The sequence below is a fragment of the Amblyomma americanum genome, chromosome 9 (genome assembly GCF_052857255.1).
Source record: "Amblyomma americanum isolate KBUSLIRL-KWMA chromosome 9, ASM5285725v1, whole genome shotgun sequence".
Lineage (NCBI taxonomy): Eukaryota > Metazoa > Arthropoda > Arachnida > Ixodida > Ixodidae > Amblyomma > Amblyomma americanum.
In genome coordinates, this window is record NC_135505.1 from 55534809 (window position 1) to 55557763 (window position 22955).

Below are 22955 nucleotides of genomic sequence, written 5' to 3' on the forward strand. Positions count from 1 at the left end.
TAGACACTTTTGCTCGTGAACCAAAGTGTCCACTTTAATACGGCATGACTGCATTCATTCCTTACTCAAATCCAAACCTTTCTGCTACTGATCCGGAGTTCCCTGGTTCGAACCCGACCGCGGCGGCTGCGTTTTTATGGAGGAAAAACGCTAAGGCGCCTTGTGCTGTGCGATGTCAGTGCACGTTAAAGATCCCCAGGTGGTCGAAATTATTCCGGAGCCCACCACTACGGCACCTCCTTCTTCTTTTCCTCTTTCACTCTCTCCCTCCTCCTTTCCATTACGGCGCAGTTCAGCTGTCCAACGATATATGTGGCAGACACTGCGCCATTTCCTTTCCCCAAAAAACCGATTATTATTAGAGAGTTTTAGTTTCACGTACGTAGAGGGTTCACGTGCGCAAACGTGAGAAGTCTACGTAGCCTGCACGCAGGTGGTTTGAAACCCTTATAGTTACACGTACGCGAAACACGCCGCGCGTTACGCCTAGCGCCATCTACTAAGAAACACAGACACTGGTTGTAGCCAAAATCATCCATTAAGCGAAGTCATTCATAGCGAGACCGTTGCTATGACGACGACCAACGCTACTTCGTCAGGCTTAGCAGCTGAAAAATCGCCCTTCTGTCTGAAAAACAAAAGCTATTTGTCGCTTGAAGCCTTATGCAAGGGTAAGGATGGGCAAATCGAAGGCGAATACAGCAGTTTAGAACACCATATCGCCTCGAGGGATTAGCGACCAAGCTGTTATCGCCGTGAAGCGGCGGGCAGGGTGCCGCCATGTTTGTCAACGCAAGCAACGCAAAGACCGCAACGTAAAAATCCGAATCTCACGTACGTACGTGAGACTCGCGCATACCCTTTGCGTTCTGCGCATGCGCACTGGTCACCCGTAAGAGCTCTACGTACGTGAAGCTTCTACGTACGTGAAACTAAAACTCTCTATTATGATCCATGACACGCCTGATGTGGAGACCGACACCGCTGACCGCGGCCGTAAGTTTAAATTGGTTTTTGGGGAAAGGAAATGGCGCAGTATCTGTCTCACAAATCGGCGGACACCCGAACCGCGCTATAAGAGAAGGGATAAAGGAGGGACTCCGGAAGAAAGAGCGGCGACGGCAGCGACGAAGCGCATGGCGCACCCACTCCTCCTCCCCGGTTGCCATAGTAACGGCGCATGCGCACACCTGACCTCTCGCGTGTGCCGCGAAATGCTCGACTGGTGCCCTAGTGTCACTCCCACTACAAAAGTTAGGCTGGGCCGTATCCTCCTAGCGAAAATACCTCCTGCTTGAAGCGGAACAAACAAGCTGCCAAACGAAAACATGAGACGCCACTTATTATTGTAACCTGCCTTGAAACAGAAAGCATTAGTGTGTCATCATCAGTGTTTACCTCGACGCATGTTGCGCACTGTGAAATGAAACGAAGACGCGCATCGGAAGCCACATTCCACACACGCCGAATCCACAAAGTTCTGAGGTAAACACTGGGACACTCGGTTCGAATGCCTGTCGTGAGCGAGCCTCCAACCTCACAACTCAGCTCTTAAGCGACCGTTCTTGAGTTGAGTCACGTCGCTGCCGTGGGTGTACCCGAAGCTGACCACAAGGAAATAAAAAAAAAACAGCTCCGCAATAGAGATTCGAACCCGCGCCGCCGTGCACAGATCAGCTTCGCTGGGCAGTGCAAGAGAGCACTACCTTGTAAAGAATTTCACACATTTAAAGGAAACACACTGGCTAATTTACCGGCGAACCCGCCCAAGTAGGAGTTCTACTGCACGTGCGTCTGTCCGGCACCCCTATAGCATTTTAGGCGCGCGTGTGCATATGGCCAAAATACGCGCCAGCGCAAGGGTGATTCTTTCAAAAATGCAAAGCAGGCTTAACCTCAGGGCTTCATGCCCAAACACTTGGGGAAGAAAAAATGTAAACAACACGAAATGCAGCCTTATCTCATGTGTTTTATGGAGCAAAATATGTTGGTGCAGTTCCTGTGACAACACGTGCGCATGTGAAGCAGTAACGTGCATGTTCGAAATTTTTTCCGCGTTTTACTGATGCATCAAAACGGTTGTTAAGGCAACATTCCACATAGCGATCCCAACTTAACTCATTACGAAAGCAGTTGAGGATTTCACTTCGAAGCATTGTTTAAATTTTTCGCCGCCGAGAACATATATTATTGGTTTCTTGCTGCAAAAAAATCGAGTTTTTGATTTTGTTACAAATGCCAATAAAAACTGTTATCTAATACATATGCAGTGAATATAGGTTCTCATTGATTGTTTTTATAATAACGTGCTCCTGTGCTGAATATATATCAAGGTAAAGCAGTAATTACGACTGCATCGCAGTGAATCATTACATTGAAGTCTTGCGACAATATTTTTCAATCATAGCATTGTCTGTGCGAAATCATGCAGTTTGCACACCAAATCATGCGCAACATACACGATCAAAATTATATATTTTTTGAAGCGACCACCGTCTCAACTAAAAGAAAGGTAACTGTGGAGACCTGATGCTAAGTAGGTCCCCAGAAGAACTTGAGAATCTCAAGTGCAATGGAAAGGGGAAATTTTATTTTGCCCCCCCCCCCCTACTTAGCTCCCCAAAACTGAACGAGTAGAAGGAGGTGCCTTTGCAACACACAAAAAGTAAATGCCATGGACTGCGGCGTAAAATGCCTGAACGCTAATCCTGAGCTACAAGAGATGCCGTAGTGGAGAGCTCCGTACTATTTTCCGCAATCCTGGGTCCTTTAACGTGCACTTGAATTGCACAACACACGGGCGTTTTAGGCATTTAGTGCTTTCAGTTCCCGTTCTTGGAAAACTCGCGAACATCGTCTATGCAACGCAGTGCAGAAGGCAGAGAACGTGAACTAGAACAGCTAGAACCTGAAGCGAACATTTCAGTAAGCGCGCTGGATTACGAACCGGCACACTGCGAGTGGAAGCACGCTGTGCGTGCTGTGAGAGAGCCAAGGGGAGCCGAGGATGGACCGCACAAATATCTGTCGAGCGTTGCGATCGGATCATGCGGACAGCATTCGGGCGTCTCTTCGGCATGTGCTGCTCTCAATCACCGCTGCGTTTTCTTGATTCATTTCATTTTGTGAAGAGCAATGCTGCAGGCCTAGGGTCATCGCACCTATCCAACATATCACACGGCATCCTCCAGCTCCTCTCCTGCACCTCTGAGCCGTTCAACCACGAATGCCCTGGCACTGCTCCTGTGCGGGCCTTTGAATGTGTCGCTTGGCGGTGAACCGAAGATTGCTCGGTTTACGTACCAGCGCAGCGCATAAGCCCAGCTGTCCCATCGCTCGAAAGCAGTGGCGCCAGGACGACGGGCGTACGGACGGGAGGCTGAGAAGGCGTGCACTCCAGATTGCGGGCAAACAGCAAACAGACATGGCACATCCAAGAAAGTGTACCTAACACTGCCAAAGAGTCCATGCAGCAGAGCCATGTTACGCGTGTTCGCACGACCGCTACCGTAGGATCGTACGACCGCCCGACTCATGTCTTGTGCCAACAACACTGCCGCCGAATGCGTAGAACTAGAAAAAGAACCCCACCCGGAGGCAAACTCTCAAATTCTTCGGGAGCGTTCCGGGAGACCTGTTCTAGAGGGGGCAGTCATAGAATGTTGTACGCCTGGTCTGCCATACACCTCATCCTCCCCTCCACTTTTGACGACGACATAGGCTACACGTTTTTTTTATTGCACCAGCATCAAAATGCAGCCGCTGGAGTGAAAGTGAGCAATTCAATTCATGGGCCAATTCATTGCAACTTTTCAGTCCGAAGAAATCTAATATATTTATTCACATCTCATTTTTCATAACTGTCAAGTGTTCCCAACCACTGTGTATGCTGCTCCGATTCTGCAAATTCATTCCAGCTTCCGCACACACTGCAAAAAGGAAGATCTGCATAAAAAGCGCCATAAAGTGAATTGAAACAGAAAGCGAAATTACGTTTCTGCAACTTGGCGGCCACCGGCGCGATCGGGCTTTTGTTGATTTTCTCCCGCGCGCATTCTATGCGTGCTACTGCATTTGACGTGAACTGCAGTTTAAACCGCGTTTTTCGAAATACCTTGGTCAGATAAAGTGGTTTTATTGCGAATATAACTGGAAAAGTGCGTAGCTTTATTCACTGCTGTCCAAGTAACCTATGTGACGTATCTGGGCAGAAGCAGCCTTTGGAGGCTCTGCCGAATGCGTCTCTTAGGAGAATCCGGGTCAGGGTTGCCCTCACACCTGCCGTCACTCGGAAGTGGCCTCATTATCGAGATTTGTTTCCTCGGCCTGGGTGTCCGATGTGTAAACACGAGGACATTGAAGACGGCATTCATCATTTACTGTGGGACTTCCCAGCTCTCAAGCCTACAAGCATCCGGCACCTGAAGGCAGCGGGTCTTTCACCAAGCAACCCTGCTTCATATATTGCCTGGACGCAGGGACCGTACCATCGTTCTATACTGAACGTCATCAAATCAGCTAGCCTTTTTCCAATAATTTAATCACTACTACATCTTTCATCACAACTTCGCCCATCATTGATGCCCTGAGGCAATAAATCTCGCTTAAAAAAATATGACCATTGCTGTGATGTAAAGACGTGAAGCAGCTCGGCGCTACTACGCACCTGCCTCGAATGGTAAGCAATCCTATGTCTTCATGCATGCTGGTTTGCATTTTTCAGAGAATATTTTACGAAAGAGCTGCCCCAGGGCGAGCAGCTTCTTAGTACCTAAGTGCCAATACCCGCATTGCGACAGGCCACTCTTTCCCTGTATAGTAGAAAGAGAAGCAGCACTCAATAGAGTTCGTCGGGAATCATTCTGCACACCACTGTCTCTGTTTTGACGAAACGAATGTTTGAGAGTACTGCCGCATGCTGCTTAAGAGCCGTAGTATGTTTCTTCTGTCAAATTTAAAGCCGTTTTAATTCCTTGTCGTAGGCTTCATTCGCGCGTCGTAATTGCAGCTGCGCGTAGAGACTGTTCCTTATCTCTGCGTAAAATGCATTGCGTAAGCGTGATGTCTGAGATAAAGTTTCGATGTTGTCTCCAGCACAGGCTGCGACCGCTGGTCGTTTTGCGCATCAGGCCGCTTTGCAATTTGTAGAAGCTGCCATATATTTTGGTATTTAGTTGTTTTTAAGGCAGCAACCAGACTAAGGAGTCCTGAGATAGTCAAGATAGGTACCTTTATCTTGCTTTTTCAAGTTCTTAAAACCCTCATTTTTTGGCCACAGTCACCTAATTTCTGAATTTTGGCGATCTGTAACTGTGATGGTAAAAATTGGATATCTGCAGGCGGAAACATCTACACCCACATGGTAGCCCACAATCACAGCTTTCACCTTGTTGCCGGTGCCAAACATTCATGAGCACTTTAGAATCAAAGGTGCGTTTTAGCTCTTGCGGGAAGCTTCTTTCTATGTTGTGTGTTAGGTTCTCTCTTGGGCCATTTTGTCTTCTTTTCTTCATCAAGCTGCTTCATTAAAAAGGTTACATAGCCTAATCATGCCCTCAATGATTTGCACAGGTGCAGCAAGAGTAAAACGAAGCACGCGAGCGGTGAGCAAACGGGGAAACACTGCAGGACAGTGCGTTCTATCAGCTGATGCGTAGCAAAGAGTGAAGAGGTGTCAGCCCTTCCGGCTGATGCATCTCGATGATCTGATGCCTTATCGCCGGCACCAGTGAAGCCGCACTAGAGTTCCTCCATCGGATAGATCCTCCTTGACCAGATACCAAGCCATCAACTCGCGCCGGTCACAAACCAGACCATGGCTTATTTTGTTACCGTGAGAAAGATTTTTCCAGCTTGTTTCTGGCAGAAAAAAAATGTTTCTTCTCGTAGCCGCCATGTTGCGTTTACGAGCGGTAGCAAACTCTTCTCTTAAAAAACTTGTAAAAATAAACTTTTCTACTAATGGCTGAGGCTTTTGCGTATAAATAAAAAACTTGCTTTCATACCCAATAATGAGAACACGTCTTTTGTATTTTTGTTTTAAATATGAAATATGTAAGAAGAAAAAAATATGGAAATTTGATATCTTTATCCAATTTATGTTCTCATAGCCGTCATTTAAACCATATTTCGAATGTTTCCAAAAGGCAAGGAAGCTGATAAAATGTTTCAGAGATGAAAAAACGTCAGGAATGTCAAAGAAAATTCTATTTTGAGGCATATTCAGCCATCAGCTGCACTGTGAGGTGGTACGCATTTATTTCATAACGGCAACGGCATTTATTTCTAAAAGTTTAATTGGAACTATTTTTGTTTTAGGCGTGAAAATAATTTTGCAATTTGAGTCCTTGCGTTCAACACCAGCATTTCTCACTGTACGGTGCTCCAGGTGGATGTTCCTCATATTTTGGTTTAGAAAGGTCGTCAAGCATGTTCATTTACATTTTTTGAACTCTAGCCGGACGGAAGTCCAGATTACACCATTGAGATAGAGCTAAAGCCTTGATATGGTGCGTTGCATACTAAGTTCAGCTACTTTATGTGAAAACGTATTTCTCTAAGTATTCCTTTTAATGATAGCGGTCTTGTAAAATGCTTATTGAGTTCAGATTCATTTTTTAAATCATTTGTTGGAGCTACAACTACAAGCATGTTGTAGCCAGAAGGCTACAACACGCTTGGCAGTTTTCTCCACCCATGTAAACAGCTCATACAGGGTCAGTATTTGACCTTTGTACGGCCTCTGAACACTTTCTGTTGGTTCCAAAATGCCGTCATTATGTCCAACGTTCAGCACAGAAAAAAACCCTGAACGCATTGTTTACGACTGAACGCAGTGGAGACTGAGGTTTTATTTGTCATTATAGTCAAACATTCAATAAAGTAATGCTTCTCGTAAATTTCCTCCAAGTCGGCTCCTACCTGTCCTCAGAGCAGTCATTTGATTTGTGACCGCTTTCATTTCGCATTCCTGCAGCTGTTTGAACAGCCATTTACGTAACAATTAATGAACAGAGTTGCATCCCTCAGCGAAAAAAGGCTGTGCTATAATAGCATTTCGAACACATTTATTGATTCCATAATAATTTTGCATTTTTTTTGTCTTCATACTTAAGTTGCAATACGAATGCTTTCTATGTATGCTAGGAGTAATATTGTGAACATTCTTAGAATTGCATCAAACTACAATTTCTGTCCGCTTAGTGTGTTTCTTATACAATAAGAATATACTAAAATATACATTAAATACATTACATGAAAAATGCACTAAAATATGAAACTAATACATGGAAGATATATGAACTTCGGTTCGGCTTAAAAATGGTGTACTAGTTGGATTCACCGAATAATACTGGATTCACCGAATAATACTCATCTATGTTGTCAATATCAGAAGCAATAATTGAACTGGCAATAAGCATCAGGAGGCAGACAATCCCAGAGAAAACGCTTTGTCATCAAGAAGTCTACGACACTAAAAGATCACGTGACGGAGCTTGAACGGGAAATATGTCGCCACACAAGCAAATGCCGACGAAATGTGACGTCAGCAAACGGGAATTGTTCCGACAAACGTCGTACTTGGCTTCGTTAACATATACCCTCCCCCCCCCCCCCCCCCCCCCCAGAGAGGAGACACATTATCTTGCCCGGTTAGGCACTTTTTTCGCAAAGTCTGTGGGCCCCCAAATTTGCGCACAGGTGTCAGAGTGATTGCTTTCAAATATACGGAATATCTAGAACCGAACTGCTATTCGTAACTTGCGTCAGGCATCGGTCAGGAGTTGAACTGTCAAACAACCAATACATAGGCGTCTGTGGGAGCCGGTCGGCCCTGCTAGTCGGGGTCCTTTTCGCTAGCATGTTCGGGCCCGGAGGTGCACATGGCGTCATTGCCAGTATAATGCAATCACGCTGTCCACAGGTAATTTAAATAAGTGGTGATTGCCTTAATGATAGAAGTTACCGTTAAAGAATGGACGACAGAAAAGGAAGAGCGCTCACGGTTCTCGGAAACATAATTTCGAGCACTAGGTTGTTCCGCAGCATGTATTTACGAAAGTACACTTTAAATTCATCGTCAACATGTCATTTCACGAAACGTAATTTCGAGCACTAACTGTTCAGCGGCAGCTTCCAGCCTGCTGCAAATACGTTTACGGGAACAGCTAATTCGTTACAATTGAAGCACGCTTTCAACGAATTCATGCCGTATTTGCTTAAAGTACGCTTTCAATACATTGCCAACTGCAAAGGCCATTTCCCGAAACGCGATTTCGAACACTATATCGTTTCACGGCAGCTAAAGTGAGCTTCAAATATGTCTAAAAGGACTGCCCATTTGTTATAATTTAAGTGTACTTCAGACGAATTAATTTCATGTTTACGAAAGTACACTTCTGTTACATTGACAATATTCTAAAACCGCATACACATTTAATACATCCATAAGATGCGATAACCGCATGCATATTTGTCCACGTGTTTGAAACGAGCTCGAAACATGCTTTAAGTGACGCATACTTCAGACGAATTAATTTTATATTTATGAACGTACACTTTTAATACACTGACAAGATGCTAAAACCGCAGACGTATTTTTTCACATATTTGAAACGTGCTCGAAGCATGCTTTAAGTCACGTATTTTTGCAAATTTTAGGAATATATTTCCAATGCCAAGCATAAAATTCCAGAAACCAATTTCCAGCGTATCTTAAATGCATTATTGGCTGCAATATATGTTTAAGTAACATTATAAATATCCCGCCGTGTATTCCAAACGTTTTAGTTTTTGCTTAAGCATGTTTATTGGTATCTTGCAGTCAGGGAAGCTAGCCATTCTGTGAGAGATCCACCCTTCTTCCTGCGCGAAGACACTTCTCCACAAAAGAGTCTAATCTTGGCTGCCTCGTATCCTAGTGAAGATACCTGCTTCATGAATAGGACCAAGCAAGGATAAAAAAAAATGTGTCGATGCGGAGGCAGCGGTCGAATATCGGGCGTTAACACCGCTAACATAGGTCGCCGGTTCAAATCCCTACAGTACGAAAAGCTGAATCGTGTGATCGATTCGGACCCGCCGCGGTGGCTCAGTGGTTAGGGCGCTCGACTATTGATCCGGAGTTCCCGGGTTCGAACCCGACCGCGGCGGCTGCGTTTTTATGGAGGAAAAACGCTAAGGCGCCCGTGTGCTGTGCGATGTCAGTGCACGTTAATGATCCCCAAGTGGTCGAAATTATTCCGGAGCCTTCCACTACGGCACCTCTTCTTCCTTTCTTCTTTCACTCCCTCCTTTATCCCTTCCCTTACGGCGCGGTTCAGGTGTCCAACGATATATGAGACAGATACGGCGCCATTTCCTTTCACCAAAAACGAATTATTATTATTATTATTATGATCTATTCGGTAACTTATATGAAAAAAGGTTGACGCACATATTCTACATGAATATCATATCATTTCTAAGTATATATATATATATATATATATATATATATATATATATATATATATATATATATATATATATATATATTAGCAGACAAGGTAAAGGAAATGAGGCGCTCGTTTTACAAACATATTAATGAAGCCAACAGACACGGAAACCAAGGGGAATAGGGGGCAATGTTTTTAATCCTTTTTTTTATTTGCAGTGCCAATCAATCGGTTTAAAGAAAATTACTTATAAAACATCAGAAAAAACAACCATGCCGCCGGTGGGGTCCGAACCCACGACCTCCGAATATCGCGTCTGGTGCTCTTACCAACTGAGCTGCGGCGACGGCTGTCCAATCTGCTGCTTTCGTGGGTATTTATGTTTACTGCGTGTAAGCGAACCTTGAGAGTGTTCACCAGCGCCACCCTCGACCATAGCGGTGGACGTAGCACGTCCTGTTATACCACGTGTGTGATGTAGAACGTTATCTAATGGCGAGGGCGGAAACTGTGCGAGAGCCCTCTTATGCTACCTATGGCAACACGACTGCCAGAACCGAGACCCCCGTTAAGCTATTAGCAGACAAGGTAAAGGAAATGAAGGGCTCGTTTGACAAACATATTAAGGAAGCCAACAGTCACGGAAACCAAGGGGGATAGGGGAATGTTTTTAATCCTTTGTTTTTATTTGCAGTGCCAATCAATCGGTTTAAAGAAAATTATTTATAAAGCATCAGAAAAAACAACCATGCCGCCGGTGGGGTCCGAACCCACGACCTCCGAATATCGCGTCTGGTGCTCATACCAACTGAGCTGCGGCGACGGCTGTCCAATCTGCTGCTTTCGTGGGTATTTATGTTTACTGCGTGTAAGCGAACCTTGAGAGTGTTCACCAGCGCCACCCTCGACCATAGCGGTGGACGCAGCACGTCCTGTTATACCACGTGTGTGATGTAGAACGTTATCTAACGGCGAGGGCGGCAACTGTGCGAGAGCCCTCTTATGCTGCCCATGTCAACACGACTGCCAGAACCGAGACCCCCGTCTTAGCTATTAGCAGACAAGGTAAAGGAAATGAAGGGATCGTTTGACAAACATATTAAGGAAGCCAACAGTCACGGAGACCAAGGGGCATAGGGGAATGTTTTTAATCCTTTTTTTTATTTGCAGTGCCAATCAGTCGGTTGAAAACAAATTACTTAAAGCAGCAGAAAAAACAACCATGCCGCCGGTGGGATATGAACCCACGACCTCCGAATATCGCGTCCTGTGCTCTTACCAACTGAGCTACTGCGACGGCTGTCCAATCTGCTGCTTTCGTGGGTATTTATGTTTACTGGGTGTAAGCGAACCTTGAGAGTGTTCACCAGCGCCACCCTCGACCATAGCGGTGGACGTAGCACGTCCTGTTATACCGCGTGTGTGATGTAGAACGTTATCTAACGGCGAGGGCGAAACTGTACGAGAGCCCTCTTATGCTACCTATGGCAACAAGACTGCCAGAACCGCGACCCCCGTTAGATGACGTTCTGCGTCACACTTGCGGTATTAGAGGACGTGCTACGTCCACCGCTATGGACGAGGGTGGCGCTGGTGAACACTCTCAAGGTTCGCTTACACGCAAAACATAAATACCCACGAAAGCAGCAGATTGGACAGCCGTCGCCGTAGCTCAGTTGGTAAGAGCACCGGACGCGATATTCGAAGGGCGTGGGTTCGGATCCCACCGGCGGCATGGTTGTTTTTCTGCTGCTTTATAAGTAATTTTCTTTGAAAGCAATTGATTGGCACTAGAAATTAAAAAATAGAAACATTCCCCTATGACCTTGGTTTCGATGACTGTTAGTATATATATATATATATATATATATATATATATATATATATATATATATATATATATATATATATATATATATATATATATATATATATATGTGTGTGTGTGTGTGTGTGTGTGTGTGTGTGTGTGTGTGTGTGTGTGTGTGTGTGTGTGTGTGTGTGTGTGTGTGTGTGTGTGTGTGTGTGTGTGTGTGTGTGTGTGTGTGTGTGTGTGTGTGTGTGTGTGTGTGTGTGTGTGTGTGTGTTAAAAATATAGTTTGCTTTAGAGTTGTGGTGCTAGGGCACCATTATGTAACTACCTTGCTAGCCATGCCAACTACTAGGTTACAATTTGCGTTATAAGGCATAACGCTCAGGCCGCAAACGCATTAAGTAGAGTTAATCGCTGTATACGATGTCGTTGGCCGCCATCATAGATGGTATTCTCGGAATCAGCAGACCTTCGAGGTACCAAACGTGATCAGTAGAGCTAACGCTCTAAAAAAGGGAGGACGCTTAAGCTTCGCCTTCAAAAGAGTCGAACGCGACACTGTGCTTCAGAAATCTCAGGGAGTCCACGGAACGCCATTTCCTGTTTGGCGTAACGCCTTGCCCGTTGGACAATTCGCTCGGAGTCTCTAGGAGGCCTCTCAAAGCAGCCCATCCGTCGCCGGAAGGGATTACGAACGGGCTGCAGTGACGCTGTTCCCTGAACTGTCTGTGTTGCGCCTCCGTTGTGATTGTGATTTTAGAGGAAAGGAAACTCTATCACATATAGGTTGACCCCTCAACCACGGAGGAAGGGAGGAAGTTTGGAGTCAAAGAGAAGAAACAGAGATGCCATAATGGAGGTCTGCGTCTCCGTTGTGTCTGATTTGTTGATTACAACAGCACACAGAGTCATACTATAATTGGTTTTTGGGGGAAAGGAAATGGCGCAGTATCTGTCTCATATATCGTTGGACACCTGAACCGCGCCGTAAGGGAAGGGATAAAGGAGGGAGTGAAAGAAGAAAGGAAGAAGAGGTGCCGTAGTGGAGGGCTCCGGAATAATTTCGACCACCTGGGGATCTTTAACGTGCACTGACATCGCACAGCACACGGGCGCCATAGCGTTTTTCCTCCATAAAAACGCAGCCGCCGCGGTCGGGTTCGAACCCGGGAACTCCGGATCAGTAGTCGAGCGCCCTAACCACTGAGCCACCGCGGCGGGACAGAGTCATACGCCACACGCGCTTGGGCGGTACGGGTTCCATGACTTAGCAATCGTTGCCACCCGCTCGAAACATGACGCACAAAGATCGAGTTGCCGCTGCCTACCTGTCTGAAGCTCTAACAGGTCGCGAAAGCTGCCTCCCGTAGGGGCGAAACCATTATTTCTCATCGGGCTCTGCGTTCGGACCAGTTAATCACTTTAAAGGCTTCGCCGGCCGGTCCTCCAAATTCATATTCACAACACCTGCGTGGCGCCAGTGAGAGTTGAACAACCGCAGGTCACCGTAACTACCGAAGCCCCCTTCTATGGCGTCGCTTATAGTCTGAGTCGCTTTGGAACGTAGAACTCCATAAACCCGAACTCAACCGAACACGGTCATAACACGAATTATCATACCTCAGCGCAAGATATTGGCATTTACTTTCAGCTCTGCAACATAGATTGCGCTGGCTTTCATAGCTAACGGTAGTGAATTCAAATTCTTTATAGAAGCTTTACAGCAGCGTATCATGGGGGCTGCCATCTTTTATCACGTGATCACGCCGCCATTACACACCTACTGACTGCTCGGCGCGCGCCTCGTCGCGGCGGCTGCTGCGTCTGATGGTTCGGTTACGACAGGCAGTGTTTCGGCCTATACGGTTCTTAAGGAATGGGCTATGGCATTTGCAAAGATAAGAAGGACATGTGAGAACCGTAACTTGAGGCGTGGAAACGTGAAAACATGATCGGGCTTCGACATGATGATCGACATGATGTTGCGGATTGCCGTTCAGCTCTCCACCTCTTGAAGCCAACGAATGGAACGCCTGAATGCTTGTCTTTGCATCCGCGGAAATCTTTGCTGAGTGTTTTTTCTACTGATATCTAAAACGGAAACGTTTAATACCCCAGCGGCAGCCCAGGGCATTGTCGTATCGTGTACGTGCATGCAGACACCACTCTAAAACGCTCACCTATGCACATCGTACGTATTTGTTTACAACATGTTAATGGTGCTTAGGAAAGGTAAAATACTCTCTGCAGGTTTGTTAAATATAGAAAGACGACAGAAATAAATAGATACAAAATAACTATCATAGTAGCAGTACCATGCATTCAGCCGCCTTCTCGAGATGGCGTGCGATCGTTTCGAAGGATTCCGCGATATAATTGTTATAACGCGCGCATGGCAACGCAATCACACTACACAAAGTTCACAATTCTGTCAGCCTCATATATAAATTTATGGCGCGCTCCTCGCTGGATATGCGGATACGATGCTCGAGGTGTCGTTGGTGGTAAGTAATCAGCTTCACGCTGAGCGCTGGCCTACAGAGTCGCTTTCAGTGCATGGCTGGCATGAACCGCGACAAAGTGACAACCACCCAGCACAGCAGCCGCAAAGCAAATGCTTTATTCCTAACATGGTCCACGAAACACGGACTTAGGGTAAGCGTTATCCGCTCGCGCGGCTGTTATCTGCACAATCTGTATGCAGTTGCGGTATGTAGGAGCGTAAGTCGTCCTTCTTTTCCGTTGCTATTTCCGTCTTGGGCGCTCCTGTTACTATATTGGCCGCACACCTTTAATTACAAGCAATGGGGTCTCGCTACACACGCTGACGCAACTGCACAGCAACTGAAATCACGAAGTGACGGTTTCGGTGGCGGAACAGCTTGTTCATGGGGTTATGTTGTGCATTTGCCCTCGCAGGTTTTCCAAGATCGGAATCTTTCTTCTGTATTGTACATACACGCACATACACACACGAATATATACACATATGTGTACGCACATACATGCATACATGATACATACATACATACATACATACATACATACATACATACATACATACATACATACATACATACATACATACATACATACATACATACATACATACATACATACATACATACATACATACATACATACATACATACATACATACATACATACATACATACATACATACATACATACATACATACATACATACATACATACATACATACATACATACATACATACATACATACATACATACATACATACATACATACATACATACATACATACATACATACATACATACATACATACATACATACATACATACATACATACATACATACATACATACATACATACATACATACATACATACATACATACATACATACATACATACATACATACATACATACATACATACATACATACATACATACATACATACATACATACATACATACATACATACATACATACATACATACATACATACATACATACATACATACATACATACATACATACATACATACATACATACATACATACATACATACATACATACATACATACATACATACATACATACATACATACATACATACATACATACATACATACATACATGCATTGCAGAGCATTGCAGCGTAACACTACTCCTGGAGCGGATATTCGTGACTTCTATTATGCGTAACTTCAGTCACGCGCTTATCAAAGCCATCACTGACTACTTCAATGATGGACTCTTGCAGAAGGGCATTGTACCTCAGGATTAGCAATATGCTGAATTTATTACCGTTTCCAAGCCCGACAAGCGCCCATCACATGACTCACTCCAGCCATCTCTCTAACATCATGTTTGGGAAAACTCTATGAATGGGTCATTCCCACTCGCCTCCAAAATTGTATTGAAGACAGTGATCTCTTCTCCCTTGCTAGGGCTGGGTTCAGGCCAAGGCTTCCGGCACAAGGCGTCTTCCAGCTCCTGCGAGAAGTGCTTACCAACACCTCAGAGGTCAATAACATCTCAACTGGGCTTTAGATCTAAACATCATATCCCACGAGACGATCTTTCAAGCCATAAATGAAACTAACGGCGGCGAAAAGGTCTTTGCTTACGTGCGTATGTTCCTCACGGGCAACACGCTCACGATAGGCATCGGTCAAATCCGCTCTCATGTCAGAAATATGCCACACAAAGACACACCTCAGAGAGCTATTATTTCTCCTCTGCTTTTCAACATTGCTATGCTCAGGTTGTCGCGTGCACTAAAAGTACTTTCAAATCCAGTCTTAACTTCATGCGCGGATAATGTATTATATGGGCCACAAAGGGTTTCCTGGGCCAAAAAGAAATGACTCTACAATCAGCAGCACGGATCGTCGAGGACGTCGCCTCTCATAGCAGTCTCGACTGCGCACCGGGGAACATACGAGTACATTGTCCGACATACGTCTCTCCAGATTTCATGAACCTCACAATCGAGGGCTAAGCCATGAGGGAGGTCAACCTGATCCGCATTCTTGGTCTCGGGATACAAAGCAACCATTGTGTCACCCACACCATCCAGACTCTCAAAACCACCGCAAACGAGGTAGCTCGCATGATCAACCGCATTACCAAGCATCACCAAGGAATGTGAGGAGACACTCTTCGGCTGGTAAAAGCACTGGCACTTAGCCCAGTCACATAGTGACTACCCTTTCACCCGCTAACAAAGGGAGAGGAGCAGCAAGTTGGCACCATAATAAGGGGGTACTCATGATGGCCCTTAACCTTCGTGAAAACACCTCGATGAGACGTCTGACCACCCAAAGAATTTTTTACACCTTTACGTACCGAACAAAAGCCATCCATACATCTCAAACACTAAGACTTCAGACCACCCCAGCTGGACTAGCTTTCCTACGTCGAGTAGACACAACATCGGACATCCGCGCACTGGGTGCTCAATCTTCTCTATAAAAACAGTTCAGGAAATACATCAGCGTGGATCCGATACAACCCATACGATTCAAGACGTTCGAACACGTAGACGACGAGCGCGAGCGTCCTACATATGCCGACGTCTAGGCAATTACTCGAACGTGGTTTATGTGGACGCCGCAGCATACCCGGGTCATAACAAGTACGCAGTGGCGGCAATCGACATCCTCTTCTCCACTCTATTCACCGCTTCTCTAAGAGCCGAAACTCCTGGCGCCGCGAAGACCACCACCGTGGCCATTGCCATTAACCATTACGAGTCCCAAGGTCAGAGCACACATGTTATAACAGACTCATAACATTCGTGTCAAAGCTTCCTAAGATGTCGAGTTCCCAAGCACGTCAGCCTACTCATGGACACTAAATCCCTCACTATGCACACAAATTACTTGGACCCCAGCCCATGAGGGATGGGAGAAAAATGAGAGGGCACATGCTTTAGCTCGAGGCGCTATCAACAGAGCAGAGCCACACACCATGCCCGCTTTTACCCCTCTACCTTCTAGGTATAACGAACGTCTCGAGTTTGTGTCTTCAAAGGAGACACTTCCCCGACATCCTAGGAAACTAGACACGCTAGATGACCTTAATTGGCAGGAGATACGTATTAACACATTTCCAAGCCTCCATAGACGGCATGTCATACACCCAGAATTATACACCGACACATGTCCCTGGTACCAGCCCCCTCCCCCTACATTCTTCTACACTTCGCGGGGATGTGGGGCCAAACAGTCTGCAGACGGAAAACACGTATTTTGAGCTGTGGGAAGCTCTGCTGACCAGCAGTAACGCGGGGGTATTTACTAAGGAAATTGCAAATATAGTCACGCCAACCTTAGACTTTCATCAACAAAATGAAGGATATACCACTATAGATCATATTAACACTATCAATAATGTGATAAAGAAATGCGCAGATTATAACCAACCTCTATATATAGCCTTCATTGATTAAGAGAAAGCATTCGACTCAGTGCAAACTTTCGCAGTCATAAAGGCATTGCGGAGTCATGGTGTAGAAGAGCCTTATTTATGTCAAAATAGTGGAAGACATACATAGCAACTGCACAGCTACCATAGTCCTCCATAAAGTCAGCATGAAATTCCATTACGGAAGGGCATCAGGCAGGGAGGCACGATCTAGCAAATGCTATTCGCCGCCTGTAGAGTGGAAGTATTCCAAGGCCTGAATTTGGAACAGTTAGAGATAAGAGTTAATAGAGAATGCCTCTGTGATTCCCTCATGACATTGCCTTGCTGAGTTATTCAGGAGATGAAAAGCATGAACAATGAGTCAGGCAGAGCAGAACGATTGGTATAAAAATTAATATGCAGAAAACCAAATTAATGTTCAACAGTCTAGCAAGGGAACAGAATTTTACATTTAGTACCGAGGTGCTGGAAGCGGTAAAGGAATCTGACTGCTTGGTGCAGGTAGTGACCGCTGATTCGGATCATCAGAGGGAAATAACTAGGACAAGAATGGGCTGGAGAGCATATGCAGGTTCTCTCAGTTGGCAGCTTACCAATATCTCTCAAGAGAAAAGTGTACAACAGCTGTATCTTAGAGGTACTCACCCGTTGAGGGAAAAACCTGGAGGCTAACGAAAAGGGTTCAGCTGAAGATAACGACAAGACAGCGAGCTATCAAGAGAAGATTTATAGGCGTAGCGTTAAGATATCGGTAGCGGGCAGAATAGATGAGCCAACAAACCTGGCTTAATTACGTCCTAATCGAAATCAAGAGGGCTTGGGCAAGGCATGTAATGCGAACGCAAGCTACATCATTCATCACACCTTCACCCATTACTGATGCCCTGGGGTAATAAATTTCGCTCTAAAAAAAAGATAACCGCTGGTCCTCAAGCGTAAAAGATTGGGTTCGGGAAGGCGAGCCTAGCAGGGGAGGCAGAACGTTAGGTGGGCGGATGAGATTAATAAGTTTGCGCGGATACGGTGGCCGCAGTTGCCAAGGAACAGTGTTAATTGTAGAGACATGGGAGAGGCACTTGCCCTGCAGTGGGCATAGGCAGGTTGATGATAATGAGGATGATGAACCCAAATGACAATAATGTGAAAAACGCCTATCATATCGGCCATAAATAAAACAAGAACTTTCTCTAACCGTTGTAATATGTTTGCATCCACACGCTTGTCACCTCTCGGAACGACGCCGCCACATTTTAGGACAGGGCGAAATAGGGATTTGTGTGTAAGTAACCTAAAATCTAGAAGAGGCGCACGCAAAGTGCGCTGAACATATCTAGCGCTTTACTATTTTCGTTCGAAATCAGATAGATATATTTAGAGCGTGGTATATCTTTTGTGACTGTAAAGCTGTGGTATCTGTATTATACAACTGTTTTTAGACCATTGTCTTCAAACAAATGTGTCAACAATAGATTAGTTTAACCTTTGAAAAATTACACCAAAACAGTTTTCAAAATAATTAATCCTCATACGCGTGCAATACAGTGCTGACAGAAATACGAGAAAGAATTGTTACGAAGGCCATGACCGAGAGGTGATTAAGCTTTATAACAATGAATATGTTTGTTAATACTAGAAACCGTAGATAGTGGATGTATGACAAGAAAAGATGTGTACCCATTGGGACGCCTGATAAAAGACAACGACCGAAAATCTAATTGAACTTATATATACGTATTATGAGCGTTGTGAGGCAACTTGCTAAATATTAAACCCACTTTGGTTTTCTAAAGGAGAGCAGTGCCTTTTTCTCTTTCGAAGAGATTCCAGTGAGGGACAGTGTCACACGCTTTCGATATATCTACTAATACTCCGTTCACCTGGTCTCCGCATAAAAAAAGAATGTCACGAGAGACTTCTTTAAACTTTTGCTAGAGGCTTTAAGTACATTGTTGCATTCTGGAATAACTAGTTCGGGCTAGAAAACAAGATTTTCAAGCAATTCGCATGACTTGGCTGTCTGTAAAATAGCTTTGTAGTTTGACAATAGCTGCATATCGCTCGATGTATGCTGTAGGATAATTTTTCCAAGCTCCCATGACGAACGGAGACCGTCAATGTAGGGAGACTGAAGAAAAATAGCGGCGGTATCTGCTAGCCCAGAACTGCATATCGCAATAGACATGAGTCATGGGCCTCACAGCGTCCAAAGCGCCTTTTAGTGCCCGATTGCCAAGTATAAACACCTTCATTACAAACATATTCATCGGCAGTTGAAAAATGTGAATTGCAATAACAATAATAATAATAATTGGTTTTTTGGGGAAAGGAAATGGCGCAGTATGTGTATCATATATCGTTGGACACCTGAACCGCGCCGTAAGGAAAGGGATAAAGAAGGGAGTGAAAGAAGAAAGGAACAACGAGGTGCCATAGTGGAGGGCTCCGGAATAATTTCGACCACCTGGGGATCTTTAACGTGCGCTGACATCGCACAGCACACGGCGCCTTAGCGTTTTTCCTCCATAAAAACGCAGCCGCCGCGGTCGGGTTCGAATCCGGGAGCTCTGGATCAGTAGTCGAGCGCCCTAACCACTGAGCCACCGCGGCAGGAAGGAGTTTGGAGATTGCCTGATTGACTGATTGACTGATTGAAAGTGAGTATTGCACGCAGATGCAATCGACAGAGGCTCAGTGTTGTGTTCCCGGTTAATAAGAATATGTATTCGAAATCGTGCTGCTGGTCAGTATGAATTTCCAAAACTTACTAGCGTTGCTTTTCTACCCGTTGTTCAAAGTAAGTCTTTTCGAAATCTTTTGCGGTATTCGTTTTTGCAATATTTCAACTTTTCCGGGATTACTGCTACGTTTGCACTCGCGTAACCTAGAGACGCTATGCCACAGTAGCAACATTTGTCTTGTAATCCAGGGACGAACAACCTTCTTTTTAGTTCTGGGTTGAAGAAACGTTGAATGCCAGAGTTAACAATATTTTCGAAGACATTAGGAAATGCATTCACATCACCGCTGAGAGTTAACTGCAGAAACTTTTGAAATGAATAGCTTAAAGTATTAGTTATGGCTCTGTTATCTGCGCAAGTAAAATCGGGAAATATTGAGTATTGTTATAGGCCGGGTAGCAGCATCACATTGCTGCCCCCAGTTGTTACGGCTCGGGGGCTAGCTGCTGTGATGCAGGGCAGCCTGGTGGGGCCGGAGAAGGAATGAGGAAGGAAGGAAGCTTGACATTTCGCAACGAAAACACAATCAGGTTTAATTCCACTTTCAAGAATCTTATTTACATATTGCACAAAAGAGCAAACATTCAAGAATTAAATACTCATAGTGTCGAGCGACTGGATGAGCTTTGTCGTCCGGACCCAGAGTATTCGTTCTCACTTAACACGATTGTTAAATACCCCAAGGCTCCGCCCCATCAATAGGCGGTGGCTAATTTAACGCGAGGCACACCTCTTTAAGATCGGAAGAGTTGCACAGCACTTAGCACGCGGAGGCAGTCGTGGGACTGGGGCGAGGAGAAATCACAAGCCTGCACCTATTTTGCACAATAGGGTAACCGCATTGCAAGCGGCACGTGTCTATCAAAACACGGGTGATTCGTGCTGGCGCCGCTGGCCACAACTGTGGCGGGCTTTCTCCGGTCGGGCTGGCTCCGGTCAGACAAGGTTGATTACTGGAAGGCGCTATTCTCCTCTTCACCCGTCGTCTGTGCACCGTCGCTCGCGTCTTGCGGGGAACCAGTCAAAAGGAAGACACCCCGCCCCCCTCCCGAGCCTAGCGTGAGAAAGATTCCGCAGGAAGGTTCACAGCGAGACATCCTTTTTTTGTTGGGGTCATCGGGGGGTCAAACGACGTACCGAAATTGCCGCTGCCGTTGCCGCCGCATGGCCATCCCGGTCAATAGAATTGACCATGGATGCATGGACGGAATAGATGTAAGGTAGGAGCGTCCCTTTTGAAACCGGGTGATGGCAGTACCCAGCATGCTCAGCTTTATTCTCTTTTTGCTTAACTGTGTTGTAACATTTAAAAATTCCCATTTTCTGTAACTACGTCTTCCTACAATATTATCCTAATTGTAATCACTGTGCTTTTGAGCCACCAATCATCCCATCGCTTTTCGCTATTTCTCTCGCAGATTTATTTACATCACGATTGTTATCTCTAAACCCTAGGACCTCAGGAATAGTGACTGCCTGCATCAGGAATGAGATGGATACCATCACACAATAGTATGATTAGTATGAGGTGTTCTATTGTTTCTACAGATTTACCACACACAACACATGTGTTATCTTTCTCGTTAAATTTCTTTTTGTAGCTGCTCGTTTTAAGACATCCTGACCTAGCTTCAAAGAGCAGGGCACTACTTCTTGAGTTATCATAAAACGCTTCCAGTATCGGTATAGTTCGACACTATCCTTGTTTTCCATTGAATCTATGCAATTTTTACCTTCCGCGTTTTTACCCTGTCGTTTAGTGCTCTTTCTCCGTCCTCGTGTCTGCCATACTTTCTGGTTAGCTGCCTTGTTGTTGTTTTTTTCCGCCAGTGAGAGTCAACGCTATTTCTGCATAGATAATTAAATACTTTAACTGCCCACCTGCTATCGTCCAATTTCCTCGGGCATTCTTCGTATAGTATTTCACTCTGAGCTTCCCGTGCTTCGAACGATGTCCAGCCCATATTCCCTTGTAGTGCTTCATTTGTGGTTTTCCCGTGTGTGCCTAGTGCCAATCTTCCAACAGCTCTCAGATTTACTTATAATCTCGACTTAACTTCTGCCTTTAAGCACAGAACCGCATTCCCGAAAGTAAGCCCCAGCAACGTTATTCCTTTCCAATTACCTCTCAGTACTTCATACCTGTTTTGTTATCCCGGCATCTCTTCGCCCTTTGCAATGAGACTGCTCGTGCTTTTCCATGTACACCTGCCCTTTATTTACCCATACCCCGAGGTATTTGTATTCGGCCACTCGGGGTATTTCTTGACCTTCTATTGTAAACTCCTGATTGTTTGTATCGTTCAAAATCATCAAATCTGACTTAGTTGCGCTAAACCTCAAAGCTAGACTGTCTTCTTCGTTTCGACAGCAATTAACCAGAGATTTCAAATCTTCCCGGCTATCTGCTAACAGTACGATATTGTCCGCATACATTAAACCCGTCAGCGGATGTCCAACAATTCTTCCGCCTAACCTGTACGACAGATTCTAACCTAGATTGCTTTCTTGTAGCCTTCTTTCTTTATTACTCATATAAGGCATGAACAGCAGTGGTGATAAAGGACTACCTTTCCTTTATGCTTTCTGTACCTCGACAGTTGTCATACTCTTAATTCCTTCCTATGTTACTTCAACTTTCATTTGTCGATATATTTCTAGTAGAAAATCATTTACCTCATGCTCGAAACCATTTTTTTAATATATTTCATAGGTGTTCTCTGTTGACATTCTCGTATGTACCGCTAACGTCCAGGAAGGATAAATACACAGGAATTTTTTCCGCCTTAGCTATTTCTGTGCACTAGGTAAGCACGAACAGGCTATCATCTCAGCGCCTACCACTTCTGAACAAGTTCCGAAGTTCTCCGAGTATTCCATTGCTTTATACCCATGACTGCATTTTTAATTTCGCCGCCTGCATCGCCAGTCTGTATATAACTGATGTAATCGTAATCGGTCGGAAGGATTTTATCTGCATCTTATCGCCTTTCCCTTTATAAATCAGATTGTCGTTACTCTCTTTCCAGCTGCTGGGACTT